The sequence below is a fragment of the Amia ocellicauda genome, chromosome 7 (assembly GCF_036373705.1).
Source record: "Amia ocellicauda isolate fAmiCal2 chromosome 7, fAmiCal2.hap1, whole genome shotgun sequence".
NCBI classification, from domain to species: Eukaryota; Metazoa; Chordata; class Actinopteri; order Amiiformes; family Amiidae; genus Amia; species Amia ocellicauda.
This window is the reverse complement of record NC_089856.1, coordinates 37,838,036-37,849,772: the sequence shown is the minus strand read 5'-3', so window position 1 is coordinate 37,849,772 and position 11,737 is coordinate 37,838,036. Positions and strand designations below refer to the sequence as shown.

General features: G+C 39.4%; 1 long non-coding RNA gene across 1 annotated transcript; it reads left to right on the top strand.

Annotated features, from left to right (window-relative positions):
* The first annotated feature begins 8,271 nt into the window (after positions 1-8,271).
* On the top strand, positions 8,272-9,529 carry LOC136754132 (uncharacterized). The gene is made up of 3 exons (XR_010817539.1): positions 8,272-8,622; positions 8,992-9,143; positions 9,281-9,529. It is a non-coding gene; the product is annotated as an uncharacterized LOC136754132 (long non-coding RNA).
* The last annotated feature ends 2,208 nt before the right edge of the window (positions 9,530-11,737 follow it).

Below are 11,737 nucleotides of genomic sequence, written 5' to 3'. Positions count from 1 at the left end.
ATTTCTCATGGGCTGGGCAACATGGCGCTGGGCAGCTCCTGTCACACAGGTATTCACAGATGTCTTTGTTTTCTTCGGTACATGTCCACGTCTCAACTTAGAAACAGAAAAAACACAATCGCTAAATTTGTATCTTGTTGGCCTAGTTAAATTTGCTGACCTAATCTAATTTGCCAGTATTTTAATACTAATGTTAATACCAGATTATTTCAGTTAATATGAAATCATTACACTTGCTTCTCCAGAGTATCTGTCCGTCTAAGCATTGCAATCACAGCTGAAGTCGCGCTACAGTCCGCACGGCGGAGAGGAGCTGCTCACTGTCTGGCCACAGGACGCTGTTGCAGGTGTTAAAGCACAAATACCAGTTGCGTGTGACGAGACGTGGTGTAATGAATCTGTTATGTGAAATGAGTACGTCCGGAACAGGCAGAGAAGACGGTTCTGTAGAAGCAGCTATCATTCTATTGGGCCACATTATGTTTGGCACGTAGATGGAAACGACTAATTAAAACCTTATGGGTAAGTGGATGCAAGGACGGATTTTCGAGAAAGATTTTATGATTAAACTGTGGTCCCACACAATCCAAAGCACACTGACCACTTTTCAAGTCACGTTTAAATATATAATCCTGGTTGTCACATAGTTATAGCCAATACATGTATCCTTTTTGTTGTATATTCAATAGATAAATATGAATACATTGTGTAGTAGTCGTGCACACGATTGTTATTAAAATGCATAAATGCATTTATATGAACTTTGGTACTGCAGATTACCCTTTCCTTGTTTTTGTACTTGTAAAATAAACTTTACATATAATTTATTAACGTTCAAATACCTTTCACACGATATGTTTAAAACAATGTGTCATACAAGTGAGTTATTTTGAATAACTAAATGTCATTATATCTTCAGCACCCAGTTTTGGATGGAGCTCCTAGAATTGAAGGATGCAGGCTATTTAAATGGCAGCCATGAACAGGAGTGTTTTTTGTGCTTTGCTTTTGTTAACATCTTCCAAAAGGATTTAGATTAATACAAGCTGCTCTGCAACCAGTACAGGATTAGACCTTTGAGAATGTCAGCTTGTCCATCTGGAATCTGGTATCCCTAATGAGATACTTAACCTGCCACACAGGTCCAGTTTATTTTTTATAATAATTGACTAAACAAGTGGGGAAACTATTTATAATATTAGCTTCTTATAACAAACCAACTGAAAACAAACTGCCATACCAATGTTCTTTTGTAGTTGTTATTTTGTTTTAGCTTATATTTGAACATGAATTAGATTTATCTTGTGTAGCAGTGCAATTGTGCATGAGAACAGTGAATTGGTGTACATTGGTGTAATTGTAATATCTTGTTTAGGTTTCAATTGAAGGATTGTGGAAGTGGAGTGTCTGAAGAACAGTTTCAGCAACGTTCAGCTCACTGTGAAGAGATTTTCTTCTTTGGAGATTAAAACATTCAGGACTATTTGAACTCAAAAAAACACTTCCTAACCCCACTGACATGTGAATGTGCCCTTGACTTGTATTTGAAATTGAAAGAAATAGCTAATGTGTAAAGATTACATAGAAGCTATAGTTTTTAGAAATTAGTGTAAGGGCCATACTAACAGACAAGGGTTGACAAATTACAAGCATTTGCAGTTTGCATGCTGTAATCGACATTTGCAATCGCTGTTTGCATTTGTTAAAGGTACTTGTAAAATGTATTGGCCTATATTTTTGTTTCAAATGCATTTATTTACTGTTCTAAAAATTTGATAGGGCTGTGTTAAAATCACATGGGACATGCCAATCACACTTTACAAAACAATATTATCACTTTTTGTTTATATTAGATGCTTACAAAAACAAAAGGCAGAAACATTCCATTTTGTAAACTGTGATGGACAGGTGCCATGAGATTTGATTAGGTCCCAGCCCAAGTCTGTAACTTAATCAAGGTGAGACTTTATCAAACTTCTACCAATTGCCATTGATTCAATCAAACTCACCTATAAATGTGACAACTTTGCAGTACAACAACATTAATGAAATGTAACTAAATGTAAAGTATGACATGCACATAATTTGCATCTGCTTAATTTACCTGTCCAACTACCTCCTGTATATGTATTGTTCTTCTGTTTTGTATACTTTTCTATGTGATTCCTTTGAATCAATTACCTTTTCCACCTCACTGCCAAACCTCAGTATAGTAACAAAGATGGAAAACTGAGATGCATAAATCTTTTTACATGGTATTGCCATTTGGTCTATAATGTGAACATGTCTATTGCATTGTCCAATGAAAAATGTTAATGCTTGCTTTTAGTGTACTTTCAATAATAAGGATGCCTTTATTTACTTTGTACTGTAATTACTCCTGTTTCTTGCATTGCAGTATAACAAATAAAACTTGTATGTGATCCCTTCAGAATCTTTTTTTTTTTTCCCTTCAGAAGCTTCAGGAAAAATACAGAGAGGCAGAGTTTTTCGTCTCTCCTTTTTCAAAATGCCATCACACTCGGTCATGATCCCAACATTAACCTGAAAACATACAAAATAACTGACAATAAAATATATACCAACAACTTATCATCAAAACCATGGGTTATACAAAAATTAACACTGATAACAAATACATTTAAATCCAATTCACAATCCCTACAAATGTTTACAGTACATCCATGAGCAGTAAAAACAAGTCATTAAAAAAGTATAGCATGTTTAAAGAAATATACTAAGCTATATTGATGAAACCTTATGTAGATATTTGAATAATCAGGTAAATTTACTGATTTCATACTGCTCCTTACAGTAAGTGCCTACAGTCTACTTTTTTGGATTAAATAACCAACACGGTAAATACTACATAAACTTTTCTATTTAGAATTCCAATATTTGTAATGCAAGTGGAACAAATGTATTGCCTTCACTGATTCCTTAATGTGAATAATCCATGGAGACGTTTTGAAACAAACACCTTACTGATAAGCATGAATCCCCATTCTTTCCATTATCTATTTTATTAAAATGTTTAACAAACATGAACCTCGCAAACAAAATTATATATATACTGTATGTATATATATATATATATATATATATATATATATATATATACACTCACCTAAAGGATTATTAGGAACACCATACTAATACTGTGTTTGACCCCCTTTCGCCTTCAGAACTGCCTTAATTCTACGTGGCATTGATTCAACAAGGTGCTGAAAGCATTCTTTAGAAATGTTGGCCCATATTGATAGGATAGCATCTTGCAGTTGATGGAGATTTGTGGGATGCACATCCAGGGCACGAAGCTCCCGTTCCACCACATCCCAAAGATGCTCTATTGGGTTGAGATCTGGTGACTGTGGGGGCCAGTTTAGTACAGTGAACTCATTGTCATGTTCAAGAAACCAATTTGAAATGATTGGACCTTTGTGACATGGTGCATTATCCTGCTGGAAGTAGCCAACAGAGGATGGGTACATGGTGGTCATAAAGGGATGGACATGGTCAGAAACAATGCTCAGGTAGGCCGTGGCATTTAAACGATGCCCAATTGGCACTAAGGGGCCTAAAGTCTGCCAAGAAAACATCCCCCACACCATTACACCACCACCACCAGCCTGCACAGTGGTAACAAGGCATGATGGATCCATGTTCTCATTCTGTTTATGCCAAATTCTGACTCTACCATCTGAATGTCTCAACAGAAATCGAGACTCATCAGACCAGGCAACATTTTTCCAGTCTTCAACTGTCCAATTTTGGTGAGCTTGTGCAAATTGTAGCCTCTTTTTCCTATTTGTAGTGGAGATGAGTGGTACCAGGTGGGGTCTTCTGCTGTTGTAGCCCATCCTCCTCAAGGTTGTACGTGTTGTGGCTTCACAATTGCTTTGCTGCATACCTCGGTTGTAACGAATGGTTATTTCAGTCAAAGTTGCTCTTCTATCAGCTTGAATCAGTCGGCCCATTCTCCTCTGACCTCTAGCATCAACAAGTCATTTTTCGCCCACAGGACTGCCGCATACTGGATGTTTTTCCCTTTTCACACCATTCTTTGTAAACCTTAGAAATGGTTGTGCGTGAAAATCCCAGTAATTGAGCAGATTGTGAAATACTCAGACCGGCCCGTCTGGCACCAACAACCATGCCACGCTCAAAATTGCTTAAATCACCTTTCTTTCCCATTCAGACATTCAGTTTGGAGTTCAGGAGATTGTCTTGACCAGGACCACACCCCTAAATGCATTGAAGCAACTGCCATGTGATTGGTTGGTTAGATAATTGCATTAATGAGAAATTGAACAGGTGTTCCTAATAATCCTTTAGGTGAGTGTATATATATATACACACTTCCAAACAGAAATGCCATCGATTACTTAGTTTAGGACAGTTTTAAAGTAAAAGCATACCTGAACTGTATATTTCAAATCCTTTTTATGTTTATTTTCAGTTGACCATTTACGTTCATGTTGTTTTTGATCTTTTTATACAGTTATGCACATAATGTAATGTAACTTATTTAATACACGTGTCCTACTACTCAAGTATCGTCACACTGCTATTCGAAAGCAACCCCAAAGCTAGAGCTGTAATAAATGCATTTCCTGTAACACTAGGTTGCTGTACAGCGGGGCTAGGCAACCTATCCCATATGGAAAAGTTTTGCTAAAAAAAACTGTGATTCTTATATGTTCCAACAGAATATTGTAAGGAACATATATGCTGCAAAATACACATATATAATTTGCATAATATTAATGTATTTTTAATCATATATGTCCTACATACAACTAAAGGCATATAGTTTTTGATGAAGTAAAAACATAGGAAAATAATGCAAATTTAATATGAATGTCCAGCATATTAAGACATGTATAAAACACAGTGCAGTTTAGCAGTATAAGGCTATACTTAACTCATGCTCTTGCCTTGTCCTAAGTGGAGCCCTATGCCTATAATCAAACATGGTCATATACTGTATAATCAACCTTAGATGAAACACAACATTTAAACTACATCCTGCATCACCAGATTTTCTTTTCATTTGTCACAATTTCTCTAAACTTTAGTACTAATTACTAAGTTTAGTATACAACAGTTCTCTTCTTAACCTACAAACATAAAACTTTCCAAAATGTGAAGTGATTCTTATGCATATCACCACCAGAGTTCATGTCACATATACAACAATTTATTCCAGCCAATTTTAAACATTTTAATCACTGTTCTTGAAACATATTTGACTCAACATTGTTCATTTGCAATAATATGTTCTGATTGGTTCACAAACAACAGGCCCAGACAGTTCACAGTTTATGTAAATACACGGCCTCACAATGTCATTGCTGTCAACTGCTCTTTCAAATCCTGTAGGAAAATGAACAGTATAAAGGTCAGTGATATTTTGACAGCAGATCCTCAAACCAGCTTCTGCACTGTACAATTTCCAAATTTGCCAACTGCATATAAGTGATGTTGGTCATCACTGACACAGAGAAAGTGTGAAACCTTGAAAATACTGCCATCTTTCAATATCACAACCGAGTTGTTCCTTTTCTTTGTCTTTGTGTATGTTTGGCTGTGAATGACCTCTCCATTGAAAACTATTCTGTTGTAGTACCTGCCAATAGAGGTCCCAGGTACATCTAGCAATGCATGCAATGCATTCATATTATTTTCAGACACTGGCCTAATCTTTGGCACTCCAAGTGCAGTCACCCTGTCATATCTAGCATAATTATTTACATGACGTTTACCAGAGGTCATTTCTGTGTAGAATGATTTAATTTCAGGTGAGACATCATTGGATGAGCAGGTCTTAGCTATGTGTGGCAATGCCTGAGACCATGCTACTCTTTTGCAAAGCTGCTGAGGCACTGCATTACTGCTTTTGACTTGCTTGAGCAAGTAGCCATTATAGCTCTCAAACATGAAAGCAGACTGGGCCCAGAGAGGACCCAAATTCTCAACACTCTTAGTCAAATGCAGAAGTCAATGCATATTGTAGGTCATCTGATCTTCACCATACAAAGACTGAACTGATTTAACATTAAGCTCAAGAGCCTCATGAGCATGGTCAATATCCTCTTGGCTAATGTCTGAACCTAGCAAAATTCTCACATCCTCCACAAGTAGAGCCCAGTGGCAAAGATACTTGTTTGGAAGTATCCCCTTCAGGACTGGCAAACTGTAATATAAAAGCCAGTTCTGCCATTCGTGAGCTTTCCAAAACCTTCGATCAACAATAGACCGTGGGATTCTGGAAAAATTCTGGATTCTGGAGGCTTGATTGCTAAAAGATTTACATCCACTGTTGCAGTGTTCAAACCAATATACCATGGTTTACTATAGCTTTTGGAATCAAACCATAAAGTGGCTATTTGCCGGCAAAAACCCCCAGCAACACACAATGCATGTAATCAGGAACCATGCCATTGATCAGGTCAAAATCTGGCAAGTCCACAATTGGAGATGGCCCTTTTATGCCCAAAATGCTCTGTTCATTATTTTTGGCAATCCCACCTATTTGCACAGTTGTGTCATGATCTCTAAGGTCTGGCATCTCCTCTAAACAAGGATACACTCACACAGTCCCATTTCCTTTTCTCACACCTGGATGAAGACAGTGCCCACACCCATACTCTCCATAAAACTGTTTGAAATTTTGCAGTAAAGGTCATGCAACAGCATCACATATGGCACATAATGCATAGACCTTTGTCGTTTTGATTGAGTGATCTACTGGATCCTGCCACTGAAGACCTGTTTGTCCAAGACTTTTGCATTCCTCCACAAAAGGTTTGAGGAAGCTAGTCATCTGTGGTTTTGATGACCCAAACCACAAGGCACATAGTATGACATTTTTATCTCTTTCCTCTGGGGGTAATTCATTAACAGAGCATAGTAAGGGCCATATGCTGTATTTAGATGACTGGAACACTGGCACTCCGTCACAATTGAATGACAGGGAAAAGAATGAATCACTAACTGATTTCAAATATTTGTACAACTTCCCATCTGAAATATCTGTTATTCCATCTCTGTTTTGGTCATTGTAAATATTTGGAATAGGCTCATTCTCCAAAAGAGCTTTAAGTTGATTCCTCAAAGGTCTACAAATAAAAAATTGACCCAACTCTAAACTTTGTCTCACAGTTTGGGTTGATGAGCAAATCTGACATTTTAATTCACCGAATTCCATTTTTTGTTTCGGCATTTTGCAAAATATAAAAGTAGCCTATTTTCTGAACACATACCTACATGTAGGCACGTGAATTAGGTCCATAAGACCATAAAATATGCCGATTGGTTGATGTTGATTAACTAAACATTAATTCCTTTTTTAGTAAACAGTGGTTTACTGAATAAATTGTGTCTGTCTTTAAATTAATTCAATTACAGTATAACTAAACTACAGGGAGCCCTTACTTGAACATTACTACAATATTAAAGTTTATCAAAATAAGCAAAATAATTGGCCTATATTCAGTTGTTATTTACTTTTTAAATATGGGCCTAATATCAACAGCCAAATAACACACTGTATGCAAACATGTGAACTGCACTTAAGTTAGTTTTTGCATTAACTTCTAAATCTAATTATAAAATTATGTTTTTACTCCAATTCGTTGTTGAAATATAATCATTTATACACAGTGGCTGTAATTTTCATGACAGATTTATTTAAACATACATTAAATAATCAAGACATCACTAACAGCTTAACTAAAATATAATGAATATATAGGCTAATATAGTGCATAATATTAAGTGAAAGAGTTACTAACCAGCTGTAGACACTGAATGACTTGCCTGAGGTAAATGCTACGTGACATAGCCTATAAATAGCCTGTAAAATATAATAGGCATCACTGTGGAGTAGTGGTTAGGGCTCTGTTGTACCCTTGAGCAAGGTACTTCACTTAGATTGCTCCAGTAAAATGCCCAGCTGTATAAATGGGCACAAATGTAAGTCGCCCTGGATAAGAGCGTCTGCTAAATGACAAATAATGTATAGTTTACCAGCTGTTTTATTGATGTCTTTCCGCCATTGAAACGATAAATGAGCGATTAGAAGAGATATGATACGTTTCAGTAAGTTGCACTGTATCCTTCAACATACCCTCAGATGTTCATTCATGTTTATTCTGTTACTATTAAAGAGGAACAGATGATCGCGTTCACTCGCTCCACGAGCTGTCGTTCTAACCACACAGCGTTGCTATGCAGTTTGCGAATGTTCGTTGGAGCGATGTTTTCGGGAAACAACGACTTGTTGAACAATGCTGATAACGACAGAACTTCCGACCATAGTTAGCTAACGATGCTTTCGGGAAACGCACCCCTGGCCAGTCATTTTAAGTCAGTCTGTTTACATTTACAGAGGTAAGAAGACAAATACGTATAATCTCCATCTCTTGTTTCTTGTTCCTTGACAGACCCAAAAGAAAAGGACAATGATTCCCCAAAAACAGAGAAATGTTGCCCAAATGGTTGTGGATAAGTACCAAGACACAAGCTTGACGGAGACTCAGAGGCAGCTAAAAGAAATAGAGGAAGAAAACAAAAAATTGAGAAATGACAACGAACAATTGAGAAAAATGCTCATTCAAGGCATGTATTACAGTTACTTCCTGTTGTGGTGAATCAGCTATCAAACTGTTTGGTGGTTTAGATTTGAACTTAACTTGGTTTATTTTTTACTGTCTTTGCACTTAAGACTTAAAATTATTGTTGAACTGCCATTCTGTTTCAATATTATTATTTAACTTGGTATGTAAAGTTGAGACAAAAATAATAATAATTGGTAATAGTTCATAATTATTGGTCATTGCATTATTATCAAGTATTTGACAAGAAACCTGAAACATTCAACCTCTGTAACATGCATGAGCATATGTACACATAGGAGTTAGTTGAGTAAGTAAATCGGTATAAGCTATTTCTTTATCATATCTTATTTTGTTATATTTTTTTTGCTAGAGCTACCAAATATGATAAATGACGTGAAAATGGCCCTGAAGTCTCAGTGTTCATCAATGTCGTCATCAGTCAGCTCTGACTTTGAAGGTGGACAATGTTTGCCACAGAGTAATACAGAGCCCTCCCCACCGAAAGCAGTGTCTACAGAACAGGTAGTGTACTAGTTTATTCTGGTCAATGAAGACTGCACTTTTCAATAAACCATTTGGTAATCAGTATCTATATAAAACTATTGCAGCCCTTGGCAACACTGCATAATAAATTGTTCTCGTACTCTTCATAAAAACAGGTGGAAATTTCTCCTGGATCCAATGTATTTGTTGACAAACTGGCTTGGGCTGTGGCCCAGAATGCAAACTCCGCCTCCTGTTTTGTGAGAACGCTCCTGACGGCAGTGTTCCCAATTGATGTGCTACTTAATTAGGGGTTCAACCACCAAGTGCTGAAACCCTATTGTTATTATTATTATTATTGTTGTTGTTGTTGTTTTTATTATTATTACATACAGTGTTACTTTGATTTTATTGAAATAAAAGTGTTTCCATAGCAAATTTGTGCAAGTCATTGACTGAAATCATATATGATTAGTATATGCAGAGATGTTGTATTATTGAATGAAAATCTTGTATTATGATTATATAATAAATATAGTAATATTATAGCTGTAATATGAGGAATTAGGTGGAAACATATAAAACGCAAAGAGCAGGCACACCATTTCCCTATAAAAAAACATGAAATCTGTATGAAATACATATAAACAAATTACACAAAATATATATAAATCCTAAATGACTTTAATTTGACTAGCATATGATTCAATATAAGAACTTTAAATGATTTCTATATGAAAATCATTTTTTTTCTACTAATACCATACACCATTGCATACTTTTGTCATGTAAAACTCATATAAGACTTTTTACAGTATTCACATATAATGCAAAAATCCCATACAAGTTGTATGTGTGCTATTTAGTATGAAAGTGGCCATAATCGGTCTGATTTTGTATAGGACATGTAATGGCCTTACAAGAAACATAGAAGGTAATTCTGTCCGATTTAAGTAAGGAAAATATATGGTTGCTGTATATGAACCATGCAGGTTTTTTTCATATGGGATGGCACGCGTGGGGTGATCACTGGCACGCAGCAATGGCGATAGAAGAGTCGACATTTTATTTATACAAAATACGCACCGTCACCTCCCCCCACACCGGAGAAAACACCGTCACCCACCACCCCCACACTGGAGAAAACACCGTCACCCCCCCCCCCACACACACACACACACACACACACACCGGAGAAAACACCGTCACAACCCCCCCCACACACCGGAGAAAACACCGTCACCCCCCACACACACACCGGAGAAAACTCCGTCACCCCCCCACACACACACACACCGGAGAAAACACCGTCAACCCCCCACACACACCGGAGAAAACACCGTCACCCCCCCAACACACACACACACACCGGAGAAAACACCGTCACCCCCCCCCCCCACACACACACACACACACACCGGAGAAAACACCGTCACAACCCCCCCCACACACCGGAGAAAACACCGTCACCCCCCACACACACACCGGAGAAAACTCCGTCACCCCCCCCACACACACACACACCGGAGAAAACACCGTCAACCCCCCACACACACCGGAGAAAACACCGTCACCCCCCCAACACACACACACACACCGGAGAAAACACCGTCACCCCCCACACACACACCGGAGAAAACTCCGTCACCCCCCCCACACACACACACACCGGAGAAAACACCGTCAACCCCCCACACACACCGGAGAAAACACCGTCACCCCCCCAACACACACACACACACCGGAGAAAACACCGTCACCCCCCCCCCCACACACACACACACACACACCGGAGAAAACACCGTCACAACCCCCCCCACACACCGGAGAAAACACCGTCACCCCCCACACACACACCGGAGAAAACTCCGTCACCCCCCCCACACACACACACACCGGAGAAAACACCGTCAACCCCCCACACACACCGGAGAAAACACCGTCACCCCCCCAACACACACACACACACCGGAGAAAACACCGTCACCCCCCCCCAACACACACACACACACACACACCGGAGAAAACTCCGTCACCCCCCACACACAAACACACACCGGAGAAAACACCGTCAACCCCCCACACACACCGGAGAAAACACCGTCACCCCCCCAACACACACACACACACCGGAGAAAACACCGTCACCCCCCCCCCACACACACACACCGGAGAAAACACCGTCACCACCCCCCCCACACACCGGAGAAAACACCGTCACCCCCCCCCACACACACACACCGGAGAAAACACCGTCACCCCCCACCAAACACACCGGAGAAAACACCGTCACCCCCCCCCCAACACACACACACACACACAGACACACCGGAGAAAGCACCGTCACCACTCACACACACACACACACACCGGAGAAAACACCGTCACACCCACCACACACACACACACCGGAGAAAACACCATCACCCCCCACACACACACACACACCGGAGAAAACACCGTCACCCCCCCCACACACACACCGGAGAAAACACCGTCACCCCCCCCACACACACACACACCGGAGAAAACACCGTCACCCCCCCCCACACACACACACCTGAGAAAACACCATCACCCCCCCCCAACACACACCGGAGAACACACCGTCACTACCCCCACACACACCGGAG